The following is an 18,670-nucleotide window of genomic DNA, read 5'->3' on the forward strand; positions in this document are numbered from 1 at the left end:
CGAGACGATGCTTCTTTGAAAGGTTGGTTTTGTTGGTTTTGTGGGGTTTAACGTCCCAAAGCGCTTCTTTGAAAGGGTGGTAATGCCACGTATCATTGTAGTCTTGGGAAGTAGCGGGGCCAGTTGGTTCATTTTTTCAACTTAAAACATTGCGCAGGGACAGGAAACAGTCGACAAACACACAGACACAGCACTGACTGACAACTGAGGAATTTACTGCTTTGCTTGCAATAAATACAGAAAGTATCGTCTAAAATACAAAGAAAGCCTTGAAATCGTCATTTTGTCACTTCTGTCGTCATTGCTTGTCCAGATAACCCATTTCTTTTTTCGTCAACGTTAGTGATGGTGTGCTTACGCAGGTGGAACGATTCTTCTGAATAATGAACGCTTCGTATATCTCTCGCATGAGCTTTCGGGGGTATCTTCTCAGAATCTTGCAGCGTCGAAAGTGTGGAATGCATTCGCAATCCGACACGTGTCCCGCTAGCTTGCTGCCATATCCTTTTTCGATGTTGCCGACGTGTTCCATGAGACGTATGTTGACGCAGCGTCTTGACTGCCCAACATATGACGCCCCGCATGACAAGGGGATCTTATAAACTACATCACTGTCGCATTCAGTGAATTTGTCTTTGTGCTTTGTTTTACAACGTGTTGTTTTTTCAGCGCCTTGGTTGACCATTTTGCACAACTTGGATAATTTGCTGGGCGCATTGAAAACTAAGTCCACTCCAGCTCGCGCCACCACTTTCTTTAGTGCGTGGCTGACACCGTGGACATATGGCATGACGGCTACCTTCCGCTCTACTTTTGGGGGCTTCTTGGGGTTCGGTCGCCGGAACTATTTCAGTAACTTGAAGCCAAGGCTACAGATGAGGTCGTCCGGGAACCCAGCTTCACGTAACTGTGTCAGCTGTGTCTGGACGCTTTGCTGCTGACGGTGAACGCAGGATCTATTCACCGCACTCCTCAATGCGCCTGTGGCCACAGCTCTTTTTACCAGTTTCGAGTGCGCCGATGAATATGGTAGCAGGCCTTTTTTTGACCGCGGTGCATAACACCAGCACAGATGGGCTTCTTCGATGAATAGTCGTAGATCAAGGAACTGAAGCTGATTCCCCGTCGGTAATTTTTTTGTCAGTTCAAGGTCAGCAAGACTTACACAGAAGATCTTGAAGATGCCGTCGACAACGTCCTGACCTACAATGGTTGGTAGGACCACTACCTCCTTCAAGCAAGCATGGCATCAGGCTGTGCCGGTTGCTCCGTTCGGAGGCCTGGCACCAAGTGGAATATTTCAAAGATTGCCTCAAGATCGCTTGCCTTCGAGAATCGCCGCCTGACGGAGGGGCCAGAAGGCTGCAATTAGCCCTTCGGACGGCGTCACAGGTAACGGACTTTTTGTGGAAAAAGGTGTTGGCATCAATTCCAAAACAGGGCACTCGCTCCCCTCCGAAGCAGACACTCCATGTCCTTGGGAACACGCAAGTGCCTCTCCAGGCAAGCCAAGTGCTTGAACTGGGACCGAAGTTTTGGATGGAACCTCGTCTGGACAAAGTTCAGCTGCTCCCCTTTGTGAGGAGTAGTGCCGGCAAAGGAGATGATGAAGAAGTAAGCAGGTGCATAAGCGAAGGGGTAGACGTTTTAAGTCGAGCCTCGAAGAAAAGAGCCTTTCCACGCCTTGACAAGACGGCCAAATCTTTACAGGAGGCGGACCTCAGCCTTCTATTGTCGGATAAAGAAGGAGGATTTGTCGTCATGTCGTCAGCTTCCTTTGGCGAGAAGGCAAGCCAGGCCATCGCAAAGAACTTCCGCAAACTGAACAAGATTAAACCCCAAAAAGTAAGGAACGAAGCCCTAAAACTGTGTGAAGCCAACAACTTGATAAAACTAGGACTAGCTGTGAAGAACAGTGAGGGCTTATGCCTGAATGCCTTCTTCACGGCAAAAACCCACAAAGATGACTCCCCTTTCAGAGTAATTGTGTCTGAAAGAGGAACGTGGCAGCAACCCTTGGGACGATACCTGCAAGAATCGCTCTCCTTCCTCGCCGTCGAAGACCCTTTCCTTGTCAAGAAGGCAGAAGAAGTTTCCGCATTTCTCATGAACGGCTGCCAGGAAAAAGTGAGTGTCTTCTCAATAGACATCCAAGATCTTTATTACACTCTGCCACATACTGCCTTGTTTGAGACAGTGAGAGAAGGAATCGATGCCATGGGAACTGTAAGGCTCCAGAATGAATGCGGAATCAATGCGGATAGATTCCTTGAGTTGCTGGCCTTCTATCTACGTTCGACATTTGTAAAGCATAATGATGACCTATACATCCAACGGCAAGGCGTATGCATTGGTTCGTGCGTTGCACCAATTCTCAGTGACCTTATGCTAGCTCGCCGAGACCGTCAACTACAAGAAACTCTGGCTAATACCACTGTCGTGAGGACATTCCTGTTTGTGGACGACTTCCTTGTTATCCACAAGCTTCCAAACCAGAAGCAGCACAAGGACGTTGTCGACGGCATCTTCAAGATCTTCTGTGAAAGTCTTGCTGACCTTGAACTGACAAAATAATTACCGACGGGGAATCAGCTTCAGTTCCTTGATCTACGACTATTCATCGAAGAAGCCCATCTGTGCTGGTGTTATGGACCGCGGTCAAAAAAAGGCCTGCTACCATATTCATCGCCGCTCTCGAAACTGGTAAAAAGAGCTGTGGCCACAGGCGCATTGAGGAGTGCCGTGAATAGATCCTGCATTCACCGTCAGCAGCAAAGCGTCCAGACACAGCTGACACGGTTACGTGAAGCTGGTTTCCCGAACGACCTCATCTGTAGCCTTGGCTTCAAGTTACTGAAAGTGTTCCGGCGACCGAACCCCAAGAAGCCCCAAAAAGTAGAGCGGAAGGTAGCCGTCATGCCATATGTCCACGGTGTCAGCCACGCACTAAAGAAAGTGGTGGCGCGAGCTGGAGTGGACTTAGTTTTCAATGCGCCCAGCAAATTATCCAAGTTGTGCAAAATGGTCAACCAAGACGCTGAAAAAACAGCGCGTTGTAAAACAAAGCACAAAGACAAATTCACGGAATGCGACAGTGATGTAGTTTATAAAATCCCCTTGTCATATGTTGGGCAGTCAGGACGCTGCGTCAACATACGTCTCATGGAACACGTCGGCAACATCGAAAAAAGATATGGCAGCAAGCTAGCGGGACACGTGTCGGACTGCGAATGCATTCCACACTTTCGACGCTGCAAGATTCTGAGAAGATACCCCCGAAAGCTCATGCGAGAGATATACGAAGCGTTCAACATTCAGAAGAATCGTTCCACCTGCGTAAGCACACCATCACTAACGTTGACGAAAAAAGAAATGGGTTATCTGGACAAGCAATGACGACAGAAGTGACCAAATGACGATTTCAAGGCTTTCTTTGTATTTTAGACGATACTTTCTGTATTTATTGCAAGCAAAGCAGTAAATTCCTCAGTTGTCAGTCAGTGCTGTGTCTGTGTGTTTCTCGACTCTGTCCTGTCCCTGCGCACTGTTTTAAGTTGAAAAAATCATTGTAGTGTCTGTTCGTTCGCGCAAGGCCGCAGGAAAGGGGTGTTATCATTTTGTTCGTGACGCGAGAAGCGACCGGACTAATCTCGATTGATCACAGCTATGCCGAGCTGCATCTACGTGTTTCCAGATTACTCTAGATGATCTCGACCTGTTATCTCGAAGTTTCTTTGCCGGTTTTAAACTGAACGATGCCGCGAGCAGCGGGCATTCGTAGTTCGACGACTGACGAGCACGTTTGTTGCTTACGCCGCCACCGAGTGATTCAGTTCTTTTGCGGGTGCAACTCAGCCCAAATAAAAAGCTTCATTTCCAGGTCTCGTTGGTGTCCTACTGACCGCTGGACTGCCGTCACTACAACGTGACAATATGACTCTTTCACGTCAGCAATGTGTGTCCGCAATTTTTTCCGCACGATTACATCGTTCTTTCAAGATAAATGTGTGAAAGTGTGATTGCGATAGAGTGTGATAAAATGTTCCCAGGGGAAAAATTTGGTTGGTGATGAGCAATTAGTTAATTAATCAAAAGCGACAAAACGTGAAAAAGAACAGGTCAAAACAGCCTTGGACGTCTATAGTGTACATGGACGTCACAACAGCCACGGACGTCGATGTAGTATGTGCACGTTTCGCTTTCTCATTGCTCCAATGCGGGTCGACGCAGTGACGCAGTTTTTCAAAGCTATGGCTCTTCTAAATGAAAAAAAAACAAACGAACATGAAAAAAACTAAAGCATAAACTCATGACCACAACGACTTGAGGGCGATTCCTCTACACTAGAGCAAACACACATGTAGACCCACCAATTTAATCAAATATTAAAACAAAGTCATTGTTTCTGTCTTGTCCATAAGGTGTCTGCGCCTGTATCAAAGCAAGTATCCAAGATGATGTGACAGCACGAACAAATCGACGTGTTGCTATTCCTTTTAATACGCGAAGCCCTTCGTTAGTTCTCCTCAATCGAGGCGGGACGGCTTCTTGGTTCGGCATGCAATACCAGGGAATGTCGGAAGAAGGTCGCTCCACTTAAATATGCAAGGCGCAAGCCCCAATAAGATTAAACTGGTATCATCTGAACATCACCAGATAATTACACTAATTCGTCCATCCTTCGTATATGCCGACAATTCAGCTTAGAGGAGAAAAAAAATGGTGTTGAAGTTGAAATCTCGAACATTTTATGCAAGGAAAGACCTGAGCATCTACAAATTGCATCCAACAGACTCTATATACTGTTGAAATCTGTTAAGTCTGGCTCATATAATGAAAGGCTCAGGTCTCTGTATAGCTACCGTTCTGGCAGAAAGGACTCCAGCATTTAACTAACTAAAACTGTAGAACCATGCTGGTCAGGTTAAAAGACAGGTAGTTAAACTGAGTATCCTAGAGGCTTCTGCTCTTAATTGAGTGTAACTCAAATCAGCAGCTCCCACTTCACACGTAGCCAGTCGTGGTGCACATAGCCGTCACGAGTAAGGTCCTCTAGCTTCAAGGAAGTGGGAAAGCAAGTCAGCTCATTGCTTGAATTTGTTGGCCTTTCAAGGTTTCCGAACGGGCTCGGTGTAACAACGTTTATGTATTTTGCCCCGGACATCGGATGCACGACGCTCAGCTTAATGTTGTACGTAAATGGCCACGTAATAGAATCGTCCATGTCGCCCTCGTGCACCTGGAGAGCCGGGTATAACATCACCGAATCACCTTCTTTCTCGAACCATACTCCGGGTGATATGCAGTAGCCGCGGAGGTATACCTTCCCACCGGCATAGTTAGCAGAGCCGGTTCTCACAGTGGCTTCTTTAAGGGCTTCCACACCTTTGACAAAAAAGACGCAATGGTCCACGTCCAGGCCAGAAATCCAGAACTGTTCTTTGGTCCAGAGCAATGTTTTCTCACTACTTTCCGTGCATGCTTCGACGGCGTCAGCAATCTGCGCCAGCCTGTCAGCATTCAGACTGGTCGAAATCGAAAGGTCCTTTTTCAGTCTTTCGGTTACTGCGTTTATAGAGTTGGCAAGATTTTCTGTTTGCTCCTTTCTTGCCTTCAGACATTCCTTCATTTGCTCATTACAAGCCACGACTTTGCGCACTCAGTCCGCGAAACTGTCCAAACTGTCTTTCATTAGCTCCGGCAATCCTTTCAAGCTTTCGTTTAAAGCGATCAATTCTTGCCTCAGCGTTTCTTTGAAGGCGTTCACGCTGTGGCAAGTTTCGGTGAGTTTGTTGTCATGTGATCCCTTGTCAACAGGGAATCGCTCGAAGAAGGGTCTCATTTCACATCCCTGCTGTTTCAATGCTCTCTTGAAGGAAGACAAAATCCCCTTTTCGATCCTCAAAGTGGAGTGCCCATAGCATTCCGACGTGAAGGGTGTCTCCAGGGCACGACACTCTGATCTCAGGTGCGTACACACGTCTCTGCGGACAACGGTGGCCGAGCACTTGGGGCAGGAGAACGAGTGGTGACCACACTCCCGTTGGAAGTGCTGCCAGATCTCTGAAGCGGCCATCACGTCCGCGCAGACATTTTCTTCGTTCCAGCATTTCAGCTACAAATAACAGATAACCGTTAGCATAGAGCAAACCTACAGAATAAGCATTCATGCACTCAGCGTCATGACTGCGTTCGTGAACTGCTAAACGCGCACTTAGAGGGAACCTTCTGAGTTCTGTTGTATACTGTTGGGCTTCATGGCGCATAAGAAACTAAGGCTATAAGGTTAGCAATGTGTGATGTCTTGTATAGACTTGACCAGAATGTACTCTTTATTTGCTCGATTTGCTTTGCACATTAGTCTCAAAACAATGGACAAATAAAAGGGGGCATTTTTATCTGAAATGAATGTTACGCGAAAAAGAATGTGGTGATTTTAAAATCAATTTAAACTTTGTTTTCCTTCAGTTTTTCAAGGTTTATGCATGCGAATAAGACGTTGGTTACCGTGAGCTTGTTTCCACATACAGGGCATGTGTTTCACCTAAGACTGTACACCGTTAACTTTTTAACTATTACCCTAGGGTAACCGCGGTTACCCTTGGCGCTGTGCCCAAGAAAGTCTGGCTACATTGCGCCAAAATACATGCTCTTTGGAGAAGCTTGCAGGCAAAGCAACCTCTCCAGTCCACGTAAATCGTCGAAATAGCCAGAACACCGTAGCGTCCCACAGGTGTACATGTAAGCAGTGGCGCCATCTAGCGACAAGACGTCAAAGCACATCAAGCCGTTGGGTTGAATTTTTTCGTCCTGTAATTATTGATGATAGCAAAGGTAGGTGCAGTATGAGCCTTTTCTTTTTGTTGAAAAGAAGCAAAACTATCTCAATACAATAAAATGTCAAAATCTGAATAAAAGCTACAGTACTGAAACACCAGATGACGTTGCTAAGAGGAAAAGATTGGGGAAACACTCTGCATTTAGTCAGGCCCAAGAGCGGGAACATCGCCAAATTACTGAAAAAAACAGGGGCATGTTGTCGCTCGTACCTCGACGTGTGGGCGGGAGTATGCGTAATAAAAGCGAAGAGGAAGCATTTCGAGCCAGCTATCGCGTTGAAGAATGCAGCGGCGACAAGTACTTTTTCCGAAGCGGGCGAGCAGCGCGCCGCCACCTTGTCAACGCATCCCGTAACGTGCCCGTAGCGCGCTATGGCTTGTAGCGTGCGTACACCCGGAAGACGCGACGAGATGCGTAGCGTTCTGCGCATACGTTACCCGCAGAGATTCTCACTGCGTACGCCCAACTACAAGTGTCTATTGGCAGCGAGCCAAGATGCAGCGCTACGATAACATCAAAGCGACTTTTTGAAGTCAAAAAAAAAAACTAGCCCGCTCACTTCGCTCGCCCGGCGCACTCGGGTGCATTAAACCCGATACCCCGCAGCTGTCAAAGTTCTGCCTCTACATGGCTCTATGTACCTTCGCACCCGGAGAGCACCCTCCCCCTCCTGCACAAGCTGCCGCACCAAGTTGCGATCGGCTGCGTCGACCGTCTACGTGAGGATCGCACTAAAGGTCAAGCCAAGCCAGGCACATCCTGAGGCCCCGATTAGACATCGTGATGTTTTGCTTTAGCAATAAAACTGTAAAGGCGATATTTCAGGACCTTAACAAGATACTACGACGACGTGAGCTACTACGACGTGAGCTGTCGCAGAGCGTAGATTTCTGCAGCAAGAATTATGATGATATGTCTGCCGAACTCTCAGCACTAAAGGAGGAAAACAAAACGTTAAAAGAAGAAAACGCTGCGCTATCTGCTGATCGCGACAGCTTACGGAACATGCTCCTTGCTTTTGAGCTTCGGCTGACCGATTTGGAGCAATACCCTCGAAACAGAAACCTGGAAATTAAAGGGCTTCCCGAAGCTGACAACGAAAACCTCCCCGACATCCTCCAAAAGATTGGAGAAGTAATCGAAGTGCCCATAACAGCTCAAGATATTGAAGCCTGCCACTGGGTTCCGGCTAAGAAGTTGAGATGCCCAAATGTGATAGTGCAGTTTCACAACCGATCGAAGCGTGATGCTTTCCTGAGTAAAGCAAAAGAAGTCAAAGCCACAACTGCTGATCTTGGTTACACTGATCTTGGTCAGACTGAAAGTTCTGCCGTGTATATTAACGAACACTTGTGCCCTACTCTGAAAAAGCTAATGAGCCTGACTGTGGCGAGGAAAAAGGATACAAAATGGAAGTTTGCCTGGACAAAGAATGGCAAAATTTTCGCCAGACAAAATGAGACTTCCACAACTGTGCGCATCACCTGCATGGGCGACTTGGACAAGATTGTCTAAGCCGCTGGTGCTGGTCACGCAGACCAATACTGCCGTCCTCAGAACACTATGCTATACCTGGAAAACAGTTTGCCTTGCAACATTCCTTTAAAGTGTTGTACACAGAACACAATTTTTGCAGTCCATATAAATTCGCGATCTCTTGTATCTAAACAGGAACATGTTTCAAACTTTCTTGATGAGTGCCGCATCCAGTTCGATGTGATAATGTTCACAGAAACGTGGTATCGTCTAGACAGTGACATGCTATCTATAGACGGGTACAGTCATTATTTTTTAAACAGAAGTGAAACTCGTGGTGGGGGCGTTGCGATGCATGTCAAGCAAAACATATCCTCCGACATTTTTAAACCATTTACGCGGATCACTAGGGATTATGAATCGTTGTGCGTACAAGCCGAAGAACAATTGTTTACTGTGGTATATCGGCCGCCAACTGGCCGCCATAGCATTTTCTTCGAGTTCGTTGAAGAAGTATTAGACTATGTTGCAGATAAAAATTCTCGCTTGCTACTAGGTGGTGACTTCAATGTAAACATGGGCAGTGATAACGTTCATTCTTTACAGCTGAATAATATAGTGACTTCGTGCGGCTTCAAAAATGTGATTTCGACACCAACTCGCGTTTCGCTGACTGGACAATCATTGCTTGATCAGTTCATTGTAAACGCAGACACAGCAGTTAAAACTGCGGCCACTATAAGCTATGACATAAGTGATCATAGTCCCATCTTTATATCATATTCAGCAATCTCTCCAAGAAAAAAATGCTTAAGCCTCCAATGATCTCTCGGTGCCTATCGACAGCAAACATGGATTCTTTTCGCGCGTGTGTTTCAGACGGTGACTGGTCTCTTGTATATGAGAAAACAAATGCGAACGATGCCTACAATGCATTCCTCTCTATTTTTCGCCGTTACTATGACACCTGCTTTCCATATAGACGAGTGAAATCGAATGGAAGTATAAGAAAGCCTTGGGTTGGGCCCGATCATCTGAAAATGATAAAGAAGAAAAACAAACTTTTCAAAAAATTCCTGGACACCAGAGAGCCATCTGCTTTCTTAAAATTCAAGAAATGCAGAAATAAGTTAAATTCGGAGCTAAGGAAAGCGAAGAAATTGTATTATAATAACCTTTTTACAAATACGTTAAAGAGTCGTCCTCATAAGGCATGGAATGTTATAAACATGGTGTTAAAGGGCCGAAATCCAAGGTTTTCAGCGGCAGAATTTCTAAGCAATACAAACCTCTCCGGTGTTGACTTAGCGGAACACTTTAATACTCATTTTGTCAACTTGACAAATACACAAGATAGCCTGGAAGCAGATTTCACCTTTCCATCTCGCTGCACTGACACTCTTTTTCTTCCGACAACCGATGAGGCAGAAATTTGTTCCACATTTCTGAACTTACATAACAGTAATGCCAAAGATGCTGACGACTTGCAAATAAAGCCGGTTAAATACGTTATTGATATCATCGCACCCTATTTATCGTATATATTTAACTTAGTACTTGAATCAGGCTGTTTTCCAACCGCTATGAAGAAAGCAAGAGTATCCGTTATACATAAGGGGGGCGAAAAGAATGGTTGGTTTGGTTTGGTTTATGGGGTTTAACGTCCCAAAGCGACTAAGGCTATGAGAGACGCCGTAGTGGAGGGCTCCGGAAATTTCGACCACCTGGGGTTCTTTAACGTGCACTGACATCGCACAGTACACGGGCCTCTAGAATTTCTCCTCCAAAGAAATTCAACCGCCGCGGCCGGGATCGTACCCGCATCTTTCGGGTCAGCAGCCGAGCGCCGTAACCCGCCGAGCGCCGTAACTATCGACCGATATCTATACTTTCTGTATTTTCAAAAGGACTAGAAAAACTAATATTTGCACGTATTAACATCTTTTTCTTGAAGCATAGCTTACTAACCGACTGCCAGCACGGTTTCCGGAAAGGCAGGGGTACTGAAACGGCTTTACTTACAATGAAAGAACTTATAATTAACAACATTGAGAACAACTACCTTACAATCGGCATATTTATTGACTATAGCAAAGCTTTTGACCGTCTAAATCATCAAATATTATTACACAAACTGTTTGCATATGGCTTACGTGGTGTATGCCATTCGTTGCTTGAATCTTATTTATGTGGCCGCCAACAGTGTGTTTCTATTGACAATATCTGCTCGTCTTCTCAAACAGTTACCTCCGGCGTACCTCAAGGTAGTGTTCTGGGGCCGTTTTTGCTCAATGTATGTATTAATGACGCTGTTGAAAATAGAAATACTGCATCATTTGTGCTTTATGCTGATGATATGAGCATGTTTCTGGCAAACATATTAGTGCAGTTCTAGCGGAAGCTCAATCTGAATTGTTGAAAATTTGGGATTGGTCCAATCTTTATGGACTAAAAATTAATACAACTAAAACTAAAGGTGTACTGTTCAAAGCCAGAAACAAACATGTGGATATAAACCACCCTCTTGTACTTGGTCCTGAAGTGATAACAATAGTTGATAAACTTAAAATATTGGGTGTAACCTTCTCCGCTGATATGACATGGACTAGTCATATCGAATCATTATCAAAACACCTATCAGCAGCAGCAGGTGCAGTATCACGATGCCGGCAGCTCTTACCAGTGAAAGCCAGACTCCAAGTTTACCACGCTCTTTTTGCTTCTAGAATTAATTACTGTACACTTGTGTGGGCTACAACGAGCCTTAAGAATCTGTGCATTCTTCATCGTTTGCAAAAGAAAGCTTTGCGCTACATTGGCAATCTCCCACGACTACATGCAACCGGCCAGTTCTTTGCAGATTTTGGCATTATCAACGTGATGACTGTCTTTGAATTCCGCTTAGTCTACTCGTTGTTCTTTTCAAGTGAAGATTTTAAAGCATTTTTAACCGCTTCTTCTTGCTTAACTAGTCAAAGAAGTGATCCCCGAACCCGTGCTTCAGACATGTGGTTTGTACCACATCGTCGCACGGGATACTTACTTCAATCACTTACATACCAGGTTCCCTTTGTGCTGAATAAACATGAAAAACTGCGTGCTGATTTCACTACTTTTACTCGGAAACAAGTTCGCGAATATTTCATGAAACGTTGAAACAATCCTTTTGATGCTTTGATTGTGTCCCTCTGGTAATACCATCAGGTTGCACTGTTATTTCGGTAACCACATATCTATTCTTTATACCTGTGTTTATACCTCTGTTTATACCTGCGTTTATACTGCGTTTATACGGCCTTTATATTGCGTTTATCCCTGTGTTTATCCCTGTGTTTATCCCTGTGTTTATGCCTGTGTTTATGCCTGTAATATGTTCCATGTAAAGCAGCTTCCTGCTAAAACTGTCGCCTGCTGAAGTATGCGAGCGCCCTCGGCACTCTCAAGCAGTGAGAAACTGCTTTTTCGCTGAGGTGCCCCCCAACCTAGAGTTGGAAAATAAACATTGAATTGAATTGAATTGAATAGGTGAATTGGACTAGAATTCGTTCCCGATTGAGTGAAAGCATTACTGCGGTGTCGCGTACGCCTTGATGTTGCTCATGTTTTGCGCCTCAAGCCTGATTATGAGCGCTTTAATTTTGCATCGTAAGAGTTTAATTGCGCCTTCCTTTCTTTTCGTTGTTTTGTCGTTGTCCGGGTCGAAAAAATGAAGATCATCATGACATTACTGCAAGTCATTCATACCTCTTTATTTCATCACCATTTTGCAATGCAGTAAAACCACCTCTCGTTCCTGTCCACACAAAAGTCACTAACCCAAGCCAACGCTGTAAATATATTGACCTTGTACTACACCCCTTCATGGAGATAAGAAAAAAAAACGGGGAACCTGTGCTACATAATGGCTGGCACGCTATTATTTCCTCGTGACGCTTGACAAAGATAAGATAAGAGTGCAGGATGCTCGTCGAAAGTGTACTCCCCCTTGACGGTGGCATGATAATTTCCTGACCAAATATTTAGGGAAATCCCCCAAGGTGGAGTAGATTTGTAATAAGGGAGTATTTACTCATTGACGTCCACCCGAGCGCAGCCATACGGCCACAAAGGAAAGCTATACAGCTTTCACAGCTATACAGCTGCGCTCGGGTGGACGTCAATGAGTAATTACTCCCTTATTACGATAATTTCCTGTTTCATTTGGCCTCCTAACAAGTACTTGGATGCAAAAATAGAATTAATGCTTTTATTCGCTTTTTGCTCAGCTGAACTAGTGATAATTGGTACATGTCTTGCACTATTTATCCTCGCTTCATGGAGATTGCTGGTTATCTGTCCGCGCACCACTGAGGCGTTTGGAATTCTGCCTATGCGCACATCTCATCTTTTACTATCACTGGAAAGATAGACGGAATGCATTATAGGTGCTATTTGTTACATATACGAGAGCAATAGCTGTGACAAGCACTGAAATGAGTGACACGAAATAAAACAAAATTTCTAGCGGTCGCAACGAAAATTGCCCTAATAGCGGCCGTACCTTTCCGCACTCTCTATTTGATATGTGTTCCAGGGAAGACTTAATTTTCAAACATGGACTTTTTGGGGTTAAAACAGCTGTATAGTGTTACCCGGTCAAATGTTTAGGGGAAACCCCCAAGGTGGAGTAGATTTGTAATAAGGGAGTAATTACTCATTGGCATCCACCCGAGCGCAGCCATACGGCTACCCCGGACCAGGACGAATTTTTCTTTAACTACGAAGTTTCTGATAAAGCTGTATAGCTTTCCTTTGTAGCCGTATGGCTGCGCTCGGGTGGATGCCAATGAGTAATGACTCCCTTATTATAGTGTTACCAGTGTTGGCGGACAACGGAAAGCTGATGATTTGTCTGAATTAGTACTCTGGTTAACTAATCTCGGATAATTAACTTTTTAACTATCACAGCTAGGCAACTGGTTGCAATCAAAGATTTGTAGCCGGTCGTTAGTAATATATAGCCATATTAGTTTTTACAATTTTGTAAACACGATTATTCTCGGCACAATATCTCCACAAAATTTAGTACATCGTGACAAAATCCGCTCGCGAAAAGAGTGCGGGCAAATCAACCTTTCCAGTGCATGTAACAAGTCAAAAAAGCCAAATTTTGTGGAGCCGTAGCGCCAGGGGTAATCGTGGTTTCGAAATTAAGAAAAGTGATATCGCTATTACTAATGACCGGCTGCAAATCTCTAATTGCAACTAGAAGCCATGCATTACTAGTTAAAAATTATTAAAAATTAGTTAACAACCTTACTACTTCAGACGATTCATTGGTTTGTGGTGTCTGCCAAGACTAGTAATAGTATGTTGAAAAAGCCATATTTTTACCTCTAAAAGCTGTTTTTCAAAATTTTGACTTGCCTGAAACGCCTGGTATACATCGAGAAAGGAATCGTTTTTTGGGAACATGTCTGTATCTACAGCACGACCAAGCCGGTCTATCTTGACGACAGAAAACTTGTATCTATTAAAATGCTTCAGTTAACGCAAAAAAGTTGCATTTTTGGCCGGTATGCGATCCCCAAAATTACAAGCTCAGACCTGAAACTAAAGCTGATGATGATGATGAAATTTTATGATGCAAGGGCATCCGTGGCCAAAGAGCGCCAAGGGACAAGGTTATTTATTCTAATTAAGGTTAGGTCAGAGGCCCATTTCTCAAGTATTTCACCGTACAGAAGCCGAGTACCAGGCAGGGGAAAGCTTGCACCCATTGTATCACCGGTGGGTACCCGGCGGCACTGGGGATTGAACCCCGCACCTGCCGCATGCGAGGCGGATGGTCAACCCGTAAAACTGAACTATTTTCTGCGGTGTTGTTGAACTTTGATCCCCGTAAATCACCTTTCTTGTCAATATCTCGTCGGCAGGGGTCTCCTTCCAGTCGACTTCCTCGTCTTGGCAGTGCTGGCCATCGAGAGGACACACTCGCTGACCGGTCTCTGCGCACTGACCGTAGCAGGACTCGCACAGCAGGTGTAAGCACGGTAGGAGTGCGGTCTTCCTGCACACTAGTCCACAGGCCCGGCATAACTTGTTCCCAGGAATTGGTTTAACGAAGCGTAGGGGCCGCCAGTCGAGCTCTGCGGTGAAACCGACCAACGTGTAGGACATGCCTCCGGTAGCCATCGTCAACTGCTCTACAAAGAGCGCGGGGTAGACTTGCCTGAACACCAAAGTATTATCTATCCCTATGTATTGTTTTTATTTTCAGGGGTCGTCAACGCTACAATCGTGGTGTTATCGTTGGATTCACATGTGCTGGCTTCCTGGAACGCGCGTATGTAATGAAAGTACGCTTATCGCGTCTTTGCGGTAAATGCGATTCCACGAAGTGTCGTATTAATTGCTGCTAAAGAATAAATTGCTACCGTGTGGCCGTAAGTGAGAAGAAGTCTCTAAACGTACTGCAAAACCGGGACCGCCAAAGAAAAAGTTTCATACACTTGATCGTGGTATAGCCATTCTGGTGCTTTATTAACCCTGCATTCTTGACTGTCGTGTGGTACGGAGTGAATTCCGTACTGGAGTATATTACGAGGTTAATCAGCATGTAGGGAGGTTTTATGATAGGCAGCGACATCCCACCTGATCAACATCTCGGCTTTCAGGATTGCTAGCGAAGTATTGCTGTCGCACAAAAAGTGCGCCATAGGCCAGTGCCCAAGGCAAGGGACATGCTTCACATCGAGCAACGACAAGGATTCCTTTAGCCAAAGGGTACAAGCGATATGGTTTTTGTAATCTAAATGTCCTGCTCTTCTCCTTTTGTGTCGTTCCGTTGCGATTCCTGAATCACGAGTGTGATATCCCGAGAATACAGGGTCAATATGATGCGGAATATTTATGTGGCGTGATTCTTGTGTCTCTAATCACCTTATGAAAGGCTTCTCTCGGATAAGTCGCTGGCATATTAAATCTTTAATTTGGCGTGCGGTGGCATATTGTGGTGCATATTTTTCATGTTATGCTTAAGTAGACTAACTGCCTGATGAAATAAAAGTTATTAGTAATATTCATTGTATGCGGCTACGAGAAGCAAAACAATGGGGATACTTAGCAAGTGTTGCGGTGGCGCAATCGCGCTTACTACGGGTGAACGACTTGACAAGCATGAAAGTTGATGTAGTTTACGCCGCGGAAGAAGCGAGATAACCGAGAACCATTGCTAAGTATCACCCGTTTTTTGGCTCTTCGTAGCCGCAGGCGATTAAGATTACTAATAATTTTGATTTTAATCAGGCATTTATTTACTTTAGCATAACATGAAAAATAAAATGGGCCGCGAAATTCCACCAAACGCGCCAAATTACAAAATAAATCTGTCAGTGGTTTTGCCGACAGGAGCCTTTTACAAGGTGGAATTAGGTGTAAAAAAGTCACGATTGTTCAATATTTGGCCAAGTGTACGCAATTAATAAAGCTTCCAATATAATTTCCCAGTGACTTCTTTATCGTCTCCGTATTGTTTGCGTATGATGCAAATAACGTCATGCCAACTTCTCAAGCACCTCCACCTCTCTATGTTCCAAGCGGTTTCCTTGTCAGGCAAGCAAAAAGCGCGGGGAATAATGGGAAGCTTCACATGGAAAGTTTCGACATCAACGGCCTATGATAATGTTCGGTTCAGATAACAAAGGTGGGTTCAGATAAAGCCAACGCTCTCATACTTCACTGTTTTATTGGCGAGAACTCCGGTGAGGCTTGTTACCTCTACTGCCGAGGCACTCGGTGTTTGCGTTGTTTAACGCCATGCGCACAAGCTAAAAGAATTGGAAAAGATTGGCTCTGGACTAAATTAGACCCTCCAATATTCTTAAAACTGCACTGGGGAGGAATCTGAACACGTATGTTTACCGCCGGAACACGATCTACATGTTCCGGGCGTTCTTAGAAAATTCGAATTTGCCCTGTGCGGCCGATTTCCCTAATTTAAATCCCATTAAACGTCCCGGCTTTCGCCTTTTTTTTAATTTCCTGCAGACGGTGGGAGGAGTCGACCAAGCTTTGAACCACTCCCGTGGCGGCTTGCCGCTCTGCCGTCGACGGCGGTAATAGGCGAAAGCAAATAGTCCACGCATACTTTTATTTTCGTGGGCCTAATTTGCAGCTGTGTAACCTCTGACTAGATCTATTGATTCAAGGAAACCTAAAAAACAAAATAAAAGCGAAAGCAAAGTCGCCACACGACTGCCTGAAAGGTGCTCCATGCGTTGGTCTACTCCTCCCACCGTCTGCGGGAAATAAAAAAAAAGCGGGAGGCGGACCTTAATCCGCTTTAAATTAGAGAAATCGGCCGCACAGGGCAATAATTCGTGGTTTCTAAGAATGCTAGGAATGTGTAGATTGAGTTCCCACGATAAAAAGACGAGTTCAGATTCCTCTTCCGTGCAGCTTTAACGAGTGCTCACATCGCACAGGGCACAGCTCTTGAATGCGTTCGTACTACGGCCTTATCTCGGCGAAATGAGTCTATCTGGTGTTGTGTGATAAAGTTTCCGTGCCGTAGGAGACCTCCATCCACAATCCGCCCAGCACTGCCCACCACCCACCTACTAACTCCGAAATTTATTACTCCCCAGCAAACAACCAACCTTCACCCTCCCGTAAGCCTCACCCACCAACGAACACCCATCTTTACATCTCAAATTTGTCCTGTTGTGTCTGAAGAGGTTGCACTTGCGTCCAATGAACGATGCAGCTTTAATCAGCATCGATAAGGAGAAGTGCTCAGCGTTATCGGACAGAATATTTTCGCAGAAGAGGGGAAATCTGGGCCAGTTGGTACATAATGAAGAGGAGAACCTGAGAACCCTCAAACTGAGGGCCCTTAAGGGTATCCCGAATTAATTAATTAATTAATTAATTAATTAATTAATTAATTAATTAATTAATTAATGAATGAATGAATGAATGAAAACGAAAATTACGAGAAGAGGGACGTACACCACGACGACTGAGTGGTCGTCGTCGTACACCCAGACGTCATGGTGTAGTACGTCACTCTATCTACCATTATCCTTTAAGACTGGTTCTCCTCTTTGGATTATATGTCTGTCCAGCAGCGCTGACAGGTCTTTCTGCTGACCACCGCTCCGGGGGCTGCATTCATACTCGTTTATTTTTTCAGCACTTCTACTCAGCAAAACCGCCTGAAACTGCTTTCTCTACCGACAAGGCCGCTGCAGTCACAACGCAAGATTACAGATGCGCTCAACATGGACTACACTCGTTCATGAAGATAAAATGCAGCGAACCTGTGGTACACAATGCCTGACGCCCCATTGTTAACATGCGGTGCCTGCCCAAAAAAAGAGCATAGGATGCTCGTCGGAACTATACTACCTCATGATTTCACCTTGATAATTTCTAAAAGCCCCTCGATGACACCAGCGTCGTTTTTTTATTTTTTGAACGCGTAACAATATTAAGACGCAGAACAGGAAATTAGTGAGTCTGTTCGGTTCATGCTCCGCATAGCTACCGACAATGAAGCACAGTTCGCCCCCTTTATCTTCGCTTCACGCAGAAATACGGTTTCCTGCCCAAGCATTATGACTGGAAACAACGTTGGAATCCATAATGTCACAACTAGTATTTCTACGAAAATACGATATAGTGATCGCAGTGAGGTACTATCAGCGTGAATTGAAACGCGAACAAGCCAATTGAAACGCGAACATCACAACTCGCAGATATTATACTAGGGAGGCAAAATACATGTTTCCCATCGAAGCCGAAAAGACCGCTCTTCTGAAAAGTTAATAGGCCACGCCTGTATTTCGCCTCCAGCCTCTAATATGCTTGATTTTTTTGTGCTCGCGCTCCAGGTGTTTTGTTCGCGTTTCATTTGACGCTGATAGTACATTCCAAGAAATGACCCTTAAGAAAACTCTTAATGTAGTGGCCGCAAAAAAAATCTTTCAAAGGGGGTAACTGGGTCCAGCTCATCATCAGTTGAGAAAGAAATCACCGCATTGAACTACTTATATTTATAGCAGTGAAGGAGGTGATTCCTCCTGGCGACGATGAAGATATGAAGAGGAAGGATTTCGTTCGTGCTTTGCTATTGATGGAAGCTAGATTAGAGAATGTGAGAGATGACAATAACATGTCAACCACAGGCGTCGCCCTTCTGAGCTCATTTGATGCGAGAAAGCCTGTTATTACTACCCCTGTAGCGAAAAATCACGCAGTTGTAAAGCAGCGTTCTTCTCTGTCGTGTCATATACTCCGCGGTCTTACTAACAGCGCTACCTTGAAATTCAAATAACGAGTGACCAACACCAACAAGTCCTACTCAAGCAAC

At 44.9% G+C, this 18,670-nt stretch overlaps 1 pseudogene; it reads right to left on the reverse strand.

Annotated features, from left to right (window-relative positions):
• Positions 1-4,984: 4,984 nt before the first annotated feature.
• Positions 4,985-14,927, reverse strand: LOC149355821 (uncharacterized; annotated as a pseudogene).
• Positions 14,928-18,670: the final 3,743 nt, after the last annotated feature.

The sequence above is a fragment of the Amblyomma mixtum genome, chromosome 3, assembly GCF_055824585.1.
Source record: "Amblyomma mixtum isolate Tamu chromosome 3, ASM5582458v1, whole genome shotgun sequence".
In the NCBI taxonomy this organism is placed as follows: Eukaryota; Metazoa; Arthropoda; class Arachnida; order Ixodida; family Ixodidae; genus Amblyomma; species Amblyomma mixtum.